General features: G+C 47.2%; 1 long non-coding RNA gene across 1 annotated transcript in view; it reads right to left on the reverse strand.

Moving 5' to 3' along the window:
• The window catches only part of LOC144821905 (uncharacterized), a 50,491-nt gene that overhangs the window by 13,943 nt on the left and 21,757 nt on the right, over positions 1-14,791 (reverse strand). The window lies entirely within an intron of this gene.

Genomic DNA, 14,791 nt, shown 5'->3' on the forward strand with positions numbered 1-14,791 from the left:
AACAACCTGGCTTTGCAAGGGAGGTCCCATGAGTTTTTGGCCCCAGGCTCGGCGGCCATCTACGGAAACCTACCAAACCCACAGTTTTGTGAAAACTAGACACCCAGAGGAGTCAAGCAAAGTATGGCTTGCGTGGGTCCCCTAACATTTTCCTACCCACAATCCCCTGTAAACCTCAAAGTTACTGAACTCTAAAATTAACCTTACATCCATATACCTCTACCCACCCCAAACCATAAAAACCCTTACCTCCCTTCGCATATATAAACCGGAACCCTAATGTCACCTTCTCCATCCTTCACCTCTACCCACCTGAACCCCAAAATCACAATTACCTCCCTTTACCTCTAGCCACCCGAATCCTAAAATCACCCCTATCTCTGTGCATCCCTGAATTTTAGAATCAGCCTGACCTCCCTTTCCTCAACCCACCTTAAAATCCTAAAATCACCCTTACCTCCCTTTTACCCCTATGCAAACTTGAGCCCTATAATCACCCTTACCTCCCTTTACCCCTACCCACCCGAACACTAAAATGGCCCTAACTTCCCTTTAAACCTACCCTCTGCAAACCCTAATTTCACTCTTACCTTGCTTTATCTTTACGCACCCCACAACCTAAATTCACCCTTACTTCTATGTATCTCTACCCACCAGAATCCTATATTCATCTTTACCTCCCTTTACCTCAACCTACCACTGAACCCTAAAATCTCCCATATATCCCTTTACATCTACCCATCCATGAACACTAACATCTCAGTTAAATCCTGTTACCTCTAACAATCCCTGAAACTAAAATCACCCTTAAGTCTCTTCATCTCTGCCTGTCCCCAAACCCTAAAATCACCCTTGCCTCCCATTACCTCTACCTACACCTAAACCCTATAACCACCCTTATCTCCCTTTACTTCTAACCACCCCTAAACACTAGAACCACCCTTACCTTCCGTTACTTCTACCCATTACTAAACCTTAAGATTGTTTTATTTTTAATTTACATGTATTAAAAAAAGTATTTCTTTGAAAATTACATAAAAAGTATGCCATTTTAAAAATAAATACTTACCTGCGTGGTAAAGGCTACGCGTAAAGGCTGTTTCCCCTAAGGCAGCATACTTTCCTGCCCACTCCTTAAAAACTCTCTTGCCTTCACCTTAGAGTCCCTAAATGTTTTGGGGTCACTTTTGATTGTTTTATGCCCTTCAGTATGTTTGCCACTTCACCTCTTTGACTCTTTGCCTCCCCCCCCATGCCCTATACTTTAGGTCATCCATAAGGCAACGCATATGCTGTCATTTTCGAGAAGTTTGCTTACTGAAAGGGGACTTGGAGAATGCACATTGTTTACCATTGGTTGGCTTCATTGTCACTCTCGTTTCCTTGTTTCTCTTTGGCCAGCTAGTACCGACTTCACTTCCTCTTTGTGTTTTTGTCTATAAACTTCAGCATGGACCAAGAACTGCTTCCCTTGCCTGATGTCATTCCACTGCTCACAGGTACTTTTTTCGTTTTACTTGCACCCCTTCCTCCTTCTCCCCTCCTGCATTGTTGCTTGTCCCTCCCCTTCACTCCCATTCTGTATTGTTGCTGTCCGGAGTGCCCCCTTACCTGTTGTTGCTTTCCCTGTCCACTCCCCACTTTCTCCCCCTCGCTGGTGCTGGCCCCCTCCCAAACCACCTGAAAAAAAGTGTCCAAAAGTCACGGCAACAGGTTTCAAGATGCAAAAAAAAAAATTGACTGCGCTGTGCTCATCGCATAGTCAAATTGCAAACTTCAGCTCGAAGGTGACATAATTAAACAAGTGAGTTTCATTTCATTGAATGCCTTTTATGTATTTATGAGTTTAGACATTGAAGCCATGCCATGAGAACTTCTCGCTTATGACAACTTCAGACCACTTAACCCCTTTGCTGCTAGCCCCCCCCCCCCCCTTCCCCCACCCTGTGCTAAGCCTTTTTTTGGGGTACTTCGCACTTAGGGCCCTATAACCTTTTGACCACATAAGGTACCCTTGCCAAATTTTCATCCTTTTTACCAACATCATGGGGATTCTAAAGATACACAGGGTTTGTGGATTCCCCTGGAGGGGACCCAGAAATTAGCCAAAATACATGTTGCTTTTTTTGGGAAACATGCGAAAAAAGGGCTACAGATGAAAGCGTCTGGCTTTTTCCCTGCAAATGGTATAAAAAAAGGGTTTGTGGTGCTGCAATCACCATCTTCCCAGCTTTCAGGGACAAGCAGACTTTTGTCAGAAAACCAACATTTTTCACACAGTTTTGGCATATTTCTGGGACATAGCCTATTTTTGCTATTTTTTGTGCTTTCAACTTCCTTCCAGTTAATGGTATAAATGAGTATAAAAGCAATAAAGGATCCTGGAAAACTATACATTTTGGAAAAGTAGATAACATTCTGAATGCAGCAAGGGGTCATTTGTGTAGACCCTTCAAGGTTTCTATATAGAAACTAACATTTAAATATAGGAAAAGTTGGAAATAAGTTAAAAAAACAACAGCCTTTTGTGTCAACGTTTTCACATGTAACTTCTTCTAATTATGACAACTCTTTGAAAGCAATATACCGTTACATCTGCTGGACCTTACTGGTTGTGGGGATATATAGGACTTGTAGGTCCACCAAGGATCCGACGAACCCAGACCCAAAAACTGAGCAGCGACCTGCAATAGATTTTTATTATGTACCAGGTATATAGCAATTATTCTAGGAAAATGTATAAATGGAAAAATCGGTATGAAAGACACCTATGTGTTTCTGACATGGGAACAAAATATAGAGTTTAGAAACAGTAGATATTTGCACATCTCCAAAATTTGGAATACTCATACTAGTATGAGAATTATCGATCATTTTTCAAAATTATTTCTGTTTTACATATTGTCTTTCATTAGGAAGCAGAAATGCATTGAAAGTCAATAGGTAATAACAGTTGCTTTACAAATCTGAATCACCCTAAGACTCCCGATAAAAATGGTACCTCACTTGTGTGGGTAGGCCTAAGTGCCCACAACAGGAAACGGTGCAAAACGCAACGTGGACACACCACAATCTCACCGTGAAAATTGACCCTTTTTTGGCAAAGTACCTAGCTGTAGTTTTTGAACACTAGCTCTGCCGGCACCTAGGGAAACCTAGAAAACCTATACATTTTTTTTAACTAGACACCCAGGGGAATCCAGGATGGGGTGACTTGACTGCCTCCTACCAGGTTATGTTACCCAGAATACCTTGCAAACCTAATTTTGTTTTTTTGAACATATTTTCCTCACATTTCTGTGGTGGAAAGTTCTAGTATCTGCGTGGATCCAAATATTTCTGCCGGCCCCACATTCCCCAAAGTCTTCCAAGAAAAACTGTACCTCACTTGTGTGGGTAGGCCTAGTGCCCGCTACAGGAAACGGCGCAAAACTCAACATGGACACACCACAATTTCACAGTGAAAAATAACCCTTTTTTGGCAAACGTGCCTAGCTGTCGTTTTTTAACACTAGCTCTGCTGGCACCTAGGGAAACCTAGCAAACCTACACATTTCTGTAAACTAGACACCTAGGGGAATCCAGGATGGGTGACTTGACTGGCTCACACCAAGTTCTGTTACCCAGAACCCCTTGCAAACCTAAAATGTTGTCCAAAAAACAAATTTTTCTCAAATTTCTGTGGTGGAAAGTTCGGGAATCTGTGTGGATCCACGAATTTCCACCCACCTCACATTCCCCAATGTCTACTGAGAAAAATTGTACCTCACTTGTGTGGGTAGGCCTATTGGCCGCGACAGGAAATTGTGTAAAACACAACGTGGACATACCACAATTTCACAGTGAAAAATGATCCTTTATTGGAAAAGTACCTAGCTGTAATTTTTGAACCCTAGCTCTGCCGGCACATAGAGAAACCTAGTAAACCTATACATTTGTGAAAACTAGACACCCAGGATGTGGTGGCTTGACTGCCTCTCATCAGGTTCTGTTACCCAGAATCCCTTGCAAATCTAAAAGATTGTCACAAAAAAAAACACATTTTCCTCTCATTTCTGTGGTGGAAAGCTCTGGAATCTGTGAGGATCCACAAATTTCCACCAGTCCCGCATTCCCCAAAGTCTTATGAGAAAAACAGTACCTCACTTGCGTGGGTAGGCCTAGTGCCCGCACACAAAACAGCGCAAAACGCAATGTGGACACACCACAATTTCACAGTGAAAAATGACCCTTTCTTGGCAAAGTGCTTAGCTGTAGTTTTTTAACCTTAGCTCTGCCGGCACCTAGGGAAACCTAGCAAACCTATACATTTTTGAAAAGTAGACACCCAGGGGAATACAGGAGGGGGTGACTTGACTGCCTCTCACCAGGTTCTGTCACCCGGAATCCCTTGCAAACCTATTTAATTGTCAAAAAAACACATGTTCCTCTTATTTCTGTGGTGGAAGGTTCGGGAATCTGCGTGGATCCACAAATTTCCACTCACCCCGCGTTCCCTAATGTCTTGCAAGAAAAATGGTACCTCACTCGTGTGGGTGGATCAAGTACCCACAGCAGGCAAGGGCCCAAAACCTATTGAGTCGACATCAAAATTACCTATAACAAAACAACCTGGTTTTGCAAGGGGGTCCCATGGGTTTTTGACCCTGGGCTCGGCGGCCATCTAGGGAATCCTATCAAACCCATACATTTCTGAAAATTAGACACTCAGGAGTCCAGCGAGATATGGCTTGCGTGGGTCCCCTAAGGTTTTCCTACCCAGAATCCCCTGCAAACCTCAAATTTAGCTGGAAAAAAATCACTTTTTTCCCAGATTTCTGTGTGGGAAAGTTCTGGAATCTACGTGGATCCACAAATTTCTTCCCACCCAGCGTTCCTCCAGGTCTCCTAATAAAAAGGATACCTCACTCGCGTGGGTGATTCAAGTACCCGCGACACTCAAGGGCCCAAAACCTATTGAAGGAACATCAAAATGACCTATCACAAAACAACCTGGCTTTGCAAGGGAGGTCCCATGAGTTTTTGGCCCCAGGTTCGGCGGCCATCTAGGGAAACCTACCAAACCCACACATTTGTGAAAACTAGATACCCAGAGGAGTCAAGCAAAGTATGGCTTGCGTGGGTCCCCTAACATTTTCCTACACACAATCCCCTGTAAACCTCAAATTTTGCTGAAAAAAATCACTTTTTTCTCGGGATTTCTGTGTAGGAAAGTTCTGGAATCTACATGGATCCACAAATTTCTTCCCACCCAGCATTCCTCCAGGTCTCCCAATAAAAATGATACCTCACTCGCATGGGTGGGTCAAGTTCCCACGACAGGCAAGGGCCCAAAACCTATTGAAGCGACATCAAAATGACCTATCACAAAACAATCTGGCTTTGCAAGGGGGGTCCAATGAGTCTTTGGCCCCGGGCTCGGCCGCCATCTAGGGAAACCTACCAAACCCATACATTTCTGTAAACTAGACACCTGGGGGAGTCAGGCAATATATGGCTTATGTGGGTCCCCCAACATTTTCCTACCCAGAATCCCCGGGTAAACCTCAAATTTAGATGAAAACAAATCACTTTTTCCATAAATCTTTTCGTGGGATCACCGTGCTGGCACAAATGTCCTACCACCCAGCGTTCCCCTTGTTCTCCTGAGTAAATTGATACCTCACTTGTGTGGGTGGGCCAAAGGCCTGTGACGAGGAAGAGCCCACAAACATAGGGATTTAGAGTACAGCACCGAGAATTCTAAGCGCTATATTTTTTTAAAGACACTTTTTTAGCCAATTCTGCCCACACCACACAAGTGAGTACTTTGTGGGGTGGGGGCATTGGTATGCCCAGTCTGGGTAGCCCACGCATAAAAAAAGCCAGCATAATCGTTGCGTCTAGTGGGCTTTTTGACCCCTGGGGGGGGAGGGGACAGGGTGACTACCCCTATCTTTCCTCAAGGGAGGGCAGAAAGGCTGTAATTTTTGTAGGTTGGGCATGGCTTGCCCCCACCCTAATTAAAATTTGCCCAAAATAATCCTTGGCATTTAGTGGGCTTTTGCCCCACCCCGGGGGGCATATTGGGGGCTACTGCCCCATCTGCCCTCCAGGGGCCAGGAAAGCTGTAATTTTTGCAGGGGATAGGGTGGGGAAATGGGCATGCCCGTTTTAGACAGCTCCCACCCTAATTCAAATTTGCACAAAAAAAATCCCTGGTGACTAGTGGGCTTCTTCCCCCCCATTCGGGGGACAGATTTGGGAATATTGCCCCATCTGTCCCACGGCGGGCAGAAAGCCTACTAGATGCTAGGGATTTTTTTGGGCACATTTTTATTAGGGTGGGGGCTGCCAAAAACTGGCATACCAATGACCCCACCCTAATAAAAAATGTCCCAAAAAATCCCTGGGGGGGGGGATTTAGGGCTACTGCCCCATCTGTCCCCCAGGGGGGCAAGAAGGCTGTCATTTGTGTGGGGGAGGGGTTGGGGGAATGGGCATGTCCGTTTTGGGTATCCTCCACCCTAATTCAAATTTGCCCAAATAATCCCTGCCGTCTAGTGGGCGTTTTGCCCCCATGGGGGGCCGATTGGGGGCTACTGCCCCATCTGCCCTCCAGGGGGGCAAGAAGGCTGTAATGTTTTAGGGGGCATGGGCATGCCCGTTTTTGGTAGCCCCCACCCTAATTCAAATTTGCCCTAAAAAAATCCCTGGCGTCTAGTGGCTTTTTGCCCCCCCCCGGGGGCAGATTGGGGGCTACTGCCCCAACTGTTCCCCAAAGGGGGCAGAAAGGCTGTCATTTTGTCAGGGGGGAGGGGGCATGGGCATGCCCATATTGGGCAGCCCCCACCACTAATTACAATTTTTTTTTTAAATCCCTGGTACCTAGTGGGCTTTCTGCCCCCCGGGTGGCTGATTGGGGGCTGCCCTTATCTGCCCCCCAAGGGGGCAGAAGGGCTGTAATTTTTGCGGCTGGGGGTGTGCATCGCCATGCCTGTTTTGGGCAGCCCCCACCCTAATTTAATTTGGCAATAAATAATCCCTGGTGTATAGTGGGTTTTTTGACCCCGGGGGCAGTTTGGAGGCTACTGCCCCCCCAGGGGGGCAGAAAGGCTGTACATGTTGCTGGGGTGTTATGGGCAGCCCTACCCTAATAATTTATGTGCAAAAAAAATCCCTGGCATTTAGTGGGCTTCCCCCCCCTCCCCCTGGGTGGGGGAGAGTGGGGGCTACTGCCCCCACCTGCCCCCCAGTGGGGCAAAAAGACTAAATTATACCAAATTTATTTTGGGGAGCAAAGGCCCTACCCCAACGTGCCGCTCCCCCCTCCCTGATGTCTAGTGGGTGGATCCCTGCTTCGGGATCCAATGATACCTCTCCCATCTTTCTACATGCTCGGGGGCTGAGATAGCCCCCTGAGCCCATAGAAAGTGAAACTGAAATGAGACTAAAGGCTTGTTTTGGTTTCTGTGCAATGACGACAGCGCCACATGCACGCTGATCGTCATTGCACACAAACCGGGATGGGGGGCCTCGGGAGCTAAAGGAAATCCCTCTGGTGCCTGTGCCAGAGGGATTTCCGGTGCGGTGTGCCATGACGGCCGGGAGCCGTTGTGCGCACATGAGCACTGTTGCGCATGGCGGCTCCCAGCCGTCATGAGCACCGAAGGTGTTAAAGTAGATTGCAGCCCTCGCACCCATTTATGGATTGCGGTTATCATTTATGTTGTTATTATTGCTTAACCTCTTCGAGGCTCATGACGAGCTGAGCTCGTCATGAGCCACGGCGCTCTGGTGCTCATGATGAGTTCAGCTCGTCATGAGCCATGGAACGCTCAGGTGCGGGGAGAATTCCCCTCCTGTGCTGAGCGTTCCACAGGAGGTAATACGCCTGTGACGAGCTGAGCTCGTCATGAGCACCGGAGCGCCGTAGCTCATGACGAGCTCAGCTCGTCATGAGCAAGGGGGCGCTGTGCACGCCCCCCTGCCCCCCAGCACAGCGGGGTAATAACCCCCGCAGCGAAGGGGTTATTTTGTGTTCTACTCAGCACCTTCAGCTCACATTCCTGCCCCCATTATAGAAGTTTGATGCATAAATGTGTATTTTGATTTCTAGGTGGTTTACATTTGCTGACAAGGTGTTATTTTCATTTGTTCCTGGTGGAGATAAGGAATAATCTTGTACTAAGGAAACAGATCCCTGTTCCTTAAGAACAGCGCTGACCACATCATAGTGCCTTTTTTACGGCTCGCAGAGCAAAGCGAAGCGAAAACCCCTTTTCCTGGCGTATGAGAAATGGACCTGTGAATTCTACAAATTCCACACGCTCGTGCGTAGTTTTTTTGTTTTGCGGCCTGCTATTGGCCTTTGTGTGTGTGTTTTTTTTAAACCTCGCACACAATAGGCCAGAGGCGGGCGCATAGCTCCGCCCCTGGCCTATTGGTGTCTATTACGCGCATTTCTGCGCGTAATAGACAACATATGGCTCGCTGTGGCGCGCTAGTACCACTCGTTTTTTTTATCGTGGATTCGGGGGAACCCCCTCCCGTCCGCGTGAAACCCCTCCAGGCGAGCGGCAGACACACCCACCTCGACCATAGCCAGAGTGCCGACTCCCACTCTGCTGGGTAGAGCGGGCTCATACAGCCCCAGCCTGGGCAGAGCGGGGGCGAGGATGCTACCCCCGGAAAGAGGGGCAAAAGGGAAAGCTTGGGTCCTGTCACTGGCTGGCCTGGACCACTCAGAATTATTAAACAAAAACAATGGCCAGACAGGTTTTGTTTCAATACACTATACCGCGCCTAGCCAAATAATCCTAGGCGGGACGACTTCTTTGATTTAGTCATTTACACTTTATGAATATTTTTAAATCATTTGGTATATCATAGAGAGAACACAATTGTCACACAGTCATTAACACATAAATATATTCAAAAATGATACATAATACACAAAATCAATGTGATAAATTCCTGTACACACCAAACAGACAATTGTACAATGCCTCAAATTAATTCATTCTAGGACACCAGTCCTTAAATATTACATATATACAGAGACAAGCGGACATTATATACATTGCAAGAGCCTGCTTGTCTAACTGAGCCAGAGACTATTCTTCGCATGGGGTCAAATTCCTAGGGGAAGTGTGAATGGTATATTTGATGCCCTGAAATGCCCCTTCTTTTTGCTCGAGCTCAGAGTCAACGCGTTTCGAACCACTATATTATTTAAGGGTTCTCCTCAGGACACGGACTGGAAATGGCCGTCACTGTGGAAGATAATAATGGAATTGGTGTCTGTGTTTGTGAACCTTAAGGATATTCTCTTGCTCTCAGACTCCTCAACTAGTACCTTAAATTACCTGTTATCTATTTCTCCGACTACTTTGATGGAAAATTGCCAAGGCATATAAGGAAGTTCTGCAAATAAACAAAAACAAGTCTGCTGTCATTTCACCTTTAGTAATTAGTTGCAGTCTTGTTGTAACCTGCCATACAATGCAGCCTACCTCCATGTGTTGACAGTATGGGAGAATGGGACGCCGGAAACTTTTCGGCGCTTTGTTTACTTCGAACAAATATATCACTGCTGTCCCAAACGGTGCTGTAGGGGAACGGACACGCAATTAATAGCCTGCTATGTCTGTGTCCGTCAGCGTATTTAAACACAGGGGGTACCCCTCCTACCTGATCGTGAATGCTGGCCATCGCATCGGCGTACTCTGTTGCCCTGTTTGTTGTCATGCGATCTGCAGTGCTTCCATCGCAACTAAAAACGGCAAAAGGTAACACCAATTTAAGTATTGGCCGCAAGCGTTTTTACTACGAGAAAGGGAAAGACGAGTTTTGAAAGAGTAACTTGCTTACTTGGAAGCAGGACTCTCCTCTCCTGTTCCCCGGTGTCCGTTTCCTCACAGTATACGTCAAGCGTATTGACGCCGAGGACTTGTTTCCTTCATTTAAAGGGGCCGCGGATATTTAGGCAGACTTTTGGCGATACCGGATGCATTGGTACTTGTAGTTTTTTTGGTTATTTCTCATCGGTCTCACCGGGCAGGAACCCAAAACAGCTGGCAGTTACAGAATTGAAATACACCTGAGTGCTTCATACATGTGCGATCAAGGGGTGAAATAGTTCATGTTACAGATTGCTCAACTCAGTCAGTTCATTTAATCCTGTCATGGCTGTATCGAACTTTAGGATCAGATAGGTTTCTTTTTGTGACAAGCGACTTCTGGATCCCCTCCTCCTCCGACAGAAGTTTTTATCACTGCCAAGATTGTCCATTTTAAATCATTTGCCGTGTGATTCTTTTGTAGAAAATGGGACACCAGTGGCGCCGTAAGCACTTTATTGTTGATTCTTGACCGGTGCTATATAATCCGTTGCGGGACCTCCTGTGTAGTTTTTCCAACATATACTTTCTTGCACGGGCACAGAATGGCATAGACTGCGTACTTGGTTTTGCAGTTGGTAAAATCTTCATGACGCCAGAATTTTTTGCCTTCAGTAAACAGCGAGCCTTCCATCGTTAAACACAGAACACGTTCCACATTTGTGGTGTCCCTTGACTGGGCTGAGTCCAAACAGTGTGCTTTGTGTATCTTTCTTGATTGCAGGGTGTGTGGATGTAATCTGCTGTCCTATGCTCCGATTTATTTTAAGTGCAAACAAGGGAGGTCCAACATTCGGAATTGCATCTTCAACTAAGTGCCAAATGTTGCGGATGATTTTTTGAACTGGGTGAGTGTGGGGTCCAAAAGTGGACACGCACACAATTCATTCTGTCGGTGCCTTTTGATTTTTTTTGCAGTAAATGTTCCCTTGGTGTCCATCTAGCTCTTTTCATAGAGTGTTTTAGGAGCTTCCGTGGGTACCCTCTTTCCTGTAGCTTCTGAACCAATGCTTGCCCATGGGTTTCAAAATCTTCTAGCCTGGAACAATTGCATCTCACCCTAAGGAATTGTCCATAGGGGAGGTTGTTTTTGAGATTTCTTGGATGGTAACTCTGGAAATCTAAAGCATTGTTTTTGTCAGTTTTCTTGAGAAAAAGGGAAGACATCAATCCATCAGATGTAGATTTGATCTCCACATCTAAAAATGATAGTGATTTGGAGTCATACGTCAGACTGAACTTGATGTCGGGGTTTCGATCGTTTAGCCAGCTGTGAAATTCTTTAAGGACTGGGGGTACCCTCCCAGATGCACCACAAGTCATTGATGTACCTTAGCCACTGTTTGATATGTGCACTGTACGGATTGTTGTTGTATACATATTTTTCTTTGTACTGAGCCAAAACGGCTATTTCTGGCGCAAAGGGACATCCCATCACTGTACCCTTCACCTGAAGGAACAGCTCGTCTTCAAAAATGAAGAAGTTTCTTTTTAGTGCTAGTGATGCAAATCCGATAATCAGCTCTGTAGGCACTCTGTGAGGACGTGGTCTTTTCTCGAGATAGATTTCGATTGCATCAAGTCCATTTTGTTGGGGGATTTGCGTGTATAAGGACGCAACATCCGTCGTGACCAAGAGTTGTGTCATTGGGTCGAATTGGAATCCTTCCACCTTGTTAATGAACTCCATCGTGTCACACAGATAAGATGGTACTTCTATGACAAAAGGTTTTAGAAAAACATCTACAAACTTGGAGACTGGTTCAAGAACCCCCGGAAAGAGGGCATGCATTATGCTCAGGAGCGGAAACGGGTTGTCCGATGCCCCGGGGTCAATGGGGTGGGTGCAGCCAGTATTAATTTGAAGGCCAGGATAGCGGCTTAAAAATAAAACTTGAAAGAGTTGTTTAATTTTCCAACATAAACGATCTTGTGTCATCTGTTTTAAGGGGAAGTGGACCTTTTAAATGTGTGTGACTGTGTTGGCTATTTAAGCAAAATAATGCCTCGAAGCCACCCAGAGTGTTTAAACGTGTTTGCTTTCCGAGGTGGGTGTGTCCCCCCCTTAGTGTAGTGCCGCTTCTGAGTTGAGTATCGTGGGGCCGTTTTCCAACTTAGTGTCTTTGGACGGGGCAAGTAACTGCTATCTGCCCAGGCGTGGTACTGCACGACAGGAGAAATGAAGGTGTAAACCTCACCACACTGGAAGTGTGCCTTGACCACCATAGTAAGTGAGGTAACTTCCACCCTCAAACCGGTAGACGCGTCCTAAGTCAGCATGGCAGGGAGTAGGCTCAATTATGAATTCAGTATTCCTAAGAAGACCGGAAGTCGAGGTAGACAGAGGGCTCATTTCCATACCTGTCCCCACCATACAATGCACTCAGCCGGATAAGGCCGAGTAGAGAAGAGCTGGGTTCGCCAATGTGTAGGTTGTGACCTACCGGTAGTACCACCAGCTCATTCATGTAAATCACTCGTTGATCTTCGTGTCTTCCCAATCACCAGCTGGCAAAGCAGAACAGAGTGGGTGCAGTGCAGACCCCACAGTCAGGGACAGTTGGTGCATAGCAGACCCCACAGTTGTGTACAATGGGTGAATTGCAGACCCCAGTGTTGGGCACATGTGGTGCATTGCAGACCCCACTGTGGGGCAGATTTGGTGCATTGCAGACCCCCGAGTCTGGCACATTGGGTGCAATGCAGACCCTACAGTTGGGCACATTGAGTGCATTGCAGACCCTACAGTTGGGCACATTGAGTGCATTGCACACGCCACAGTCAGGTACATTGGGTGCATTGCAGACCCCACAGTCTGGTACATTGGCTGCATTGTAGATCCCACTGTCTGCAGTCGGGTAAACTGGGTGCATTGCAGACCTCACAGTTGGGTACATTGGGTGCTTTGCAGATCCCACAGTCGGGCACATTGGGTGAATTGCAGACGCTACAGTTGGATGCATTGCGGTCCTACAGTCGGATACATTGAGTGTCTTGCGGCACCTCCGTAGGGCACACCATTCATATCTGCATGGGACTGGCAAAGAAGTGTGATAGTCGTAGTTTGGGTATTTTTTGGGGGGGGGGGGAACAGATTTTATTTGTCACAGGGCACATATTACGCTCAGCTTCGTAACCCGGAGACTATAGCAAACAGCAATGGAAAAACAATAATGCAGTTGACTTTTTATCCCAAGAAACAACCCCCCTCCCCACTTCCCCCCCGATTGCGTGTATGCCGTCCCAAATAAATAATTACATAGCCAAAATAGCACACTGAGTCTGTCCTGCACTCCACAAATTGCCTTCATCATCCCACTTTAAAGAGGTACAACAGATGACTTGGCCAGCGGCGGGTCCAGCTCTAATCCCCTATAGTCCGCCCATCGTTTCCAGATTTTATAATGTTTACGGGGGCATCCCCTGGCAAGAAATATTAGCAACTCAAGCCCCATGCAGAAGTCCATCCCAGATCGCCAAGCAGCCAGCGGCGGGGCCTGGGCCCCTTTCCAAGCCCCGGCTACATCCCTCTTCGCCAGCGTGAGGCCCAACAGGAGCAGGCGGCGCTTATATCTATTGCCCCCCACACTCTCCATCACATGCAACAAAGCCAATCTTGGTGTGTTGGGAAGCTCCCACGCCAACACCTCAAACAAACAGGGGAACACACCCCTCCAGAACCTACGCAGTGCAGAGCAATCCCAAACTGTGTGCAAAAGCGTACCCTCGTGTGTCCCACATCGGAGACACTCAGGGGAGCCTATCATGCCCGCCTTCCACAGTCGCATTCTAGTAAAGTACACGCGGTACAGATATTTAAATTGCACCAGCCGCAGACGTGTGGAAATAGCGGAGCCTCGTGGACTCGCCAGGGCCTCTGTCCAGTCCTCCTCTTCCAGCTCACCTATATTCCCCACCCACGCTGTTTGGAGACGCTGTAAGTCAGTAGAGCAGTGATGAACTAGTGTCTGGTAAATGCGTGAAATCTTACGGTCTGGCAATTCACCCATGAACACCTTTGCCTCCAGGGGGCTGAACTCAGGAAGGGACTCCAGCCCCACTAAATAGGGCGACAATGCGTGTCTAAGCTGCAGATAGCGATAGAATTGGGACCACAGCATTCCATACTCATCATGTAACTCCTGAAAGGATTTAAGTGTCAGGTCAGTCATCACGTCGGCTAAGGACGAGATCCCTACCGAGTCCCACCCCTGAAAACCTCGCAGCGCCCCCAGCTGAGGCAGCCGCCCATTATTCCACAATGGCGTCTCCTGCGTCAGTACATTCCACCACCCCATCCTATGTAAGGTCCGTCGCCAAACATGAAACACCACCTGCGTGGCCGAAGGGAGACTCCGCTGCAACGGTGCTGAATAGAGCAATGTGTGTAGTGACCTAGTGCCCATCAAGTGACGTTGCACCGCATACGCCGGGTCCCCCCGATCCCCGTACCACCATTCATTGAGCACCAGCAGGTGCGCCGCCTAGTAATAGGAGAGGACATCCGAGGTCGCAAGCCTCACAGTGTATGTAGAGAGAAAGCACTACGTAGCGCTACGCGCACCGCCCCTCCCTCCCATAGAAGTAGTTTGGGTATTTTGAGCATTGAATTGAAAGTGCTAGAGCAGAAGTTTGGAGCCTGGTGCAAAAGTATCCTAGGATTTGGCAAAGTGGTGGGAATGTGTGTCTGTCTGCATGTGTTGGAGTCCTCCTAGTTTGGCGTCCTTCCTGGCAGCAATACTGCCATTTGGAACCTCCAGGGGCATCTGTTGGCTATCCTAGTATACCGAGGTCCAATCTGATAAGTGTTACCTGTTCCTGTCATAATAGTGGCCACCCCTGGCATTATGCTTTGCATTGTGGTTGGGTCCTTGGAGTTATTTTAATTGTGATACATTGCCTATGCCAGT

Source organism: Lissotriton helveticus, chromosome 2_2, assembly GCF_964261635.1.
Source record: "Lissotriton helveticus chromosome 2_2, aLisHel1.1, whole genome shotgun sequence".
Lineage (NCBI taxonomy): Eukaryota > Metazoa > Chordata > Amphibia > Caudata > Salamandridae > Lissotriton > Lissotriton helveticus.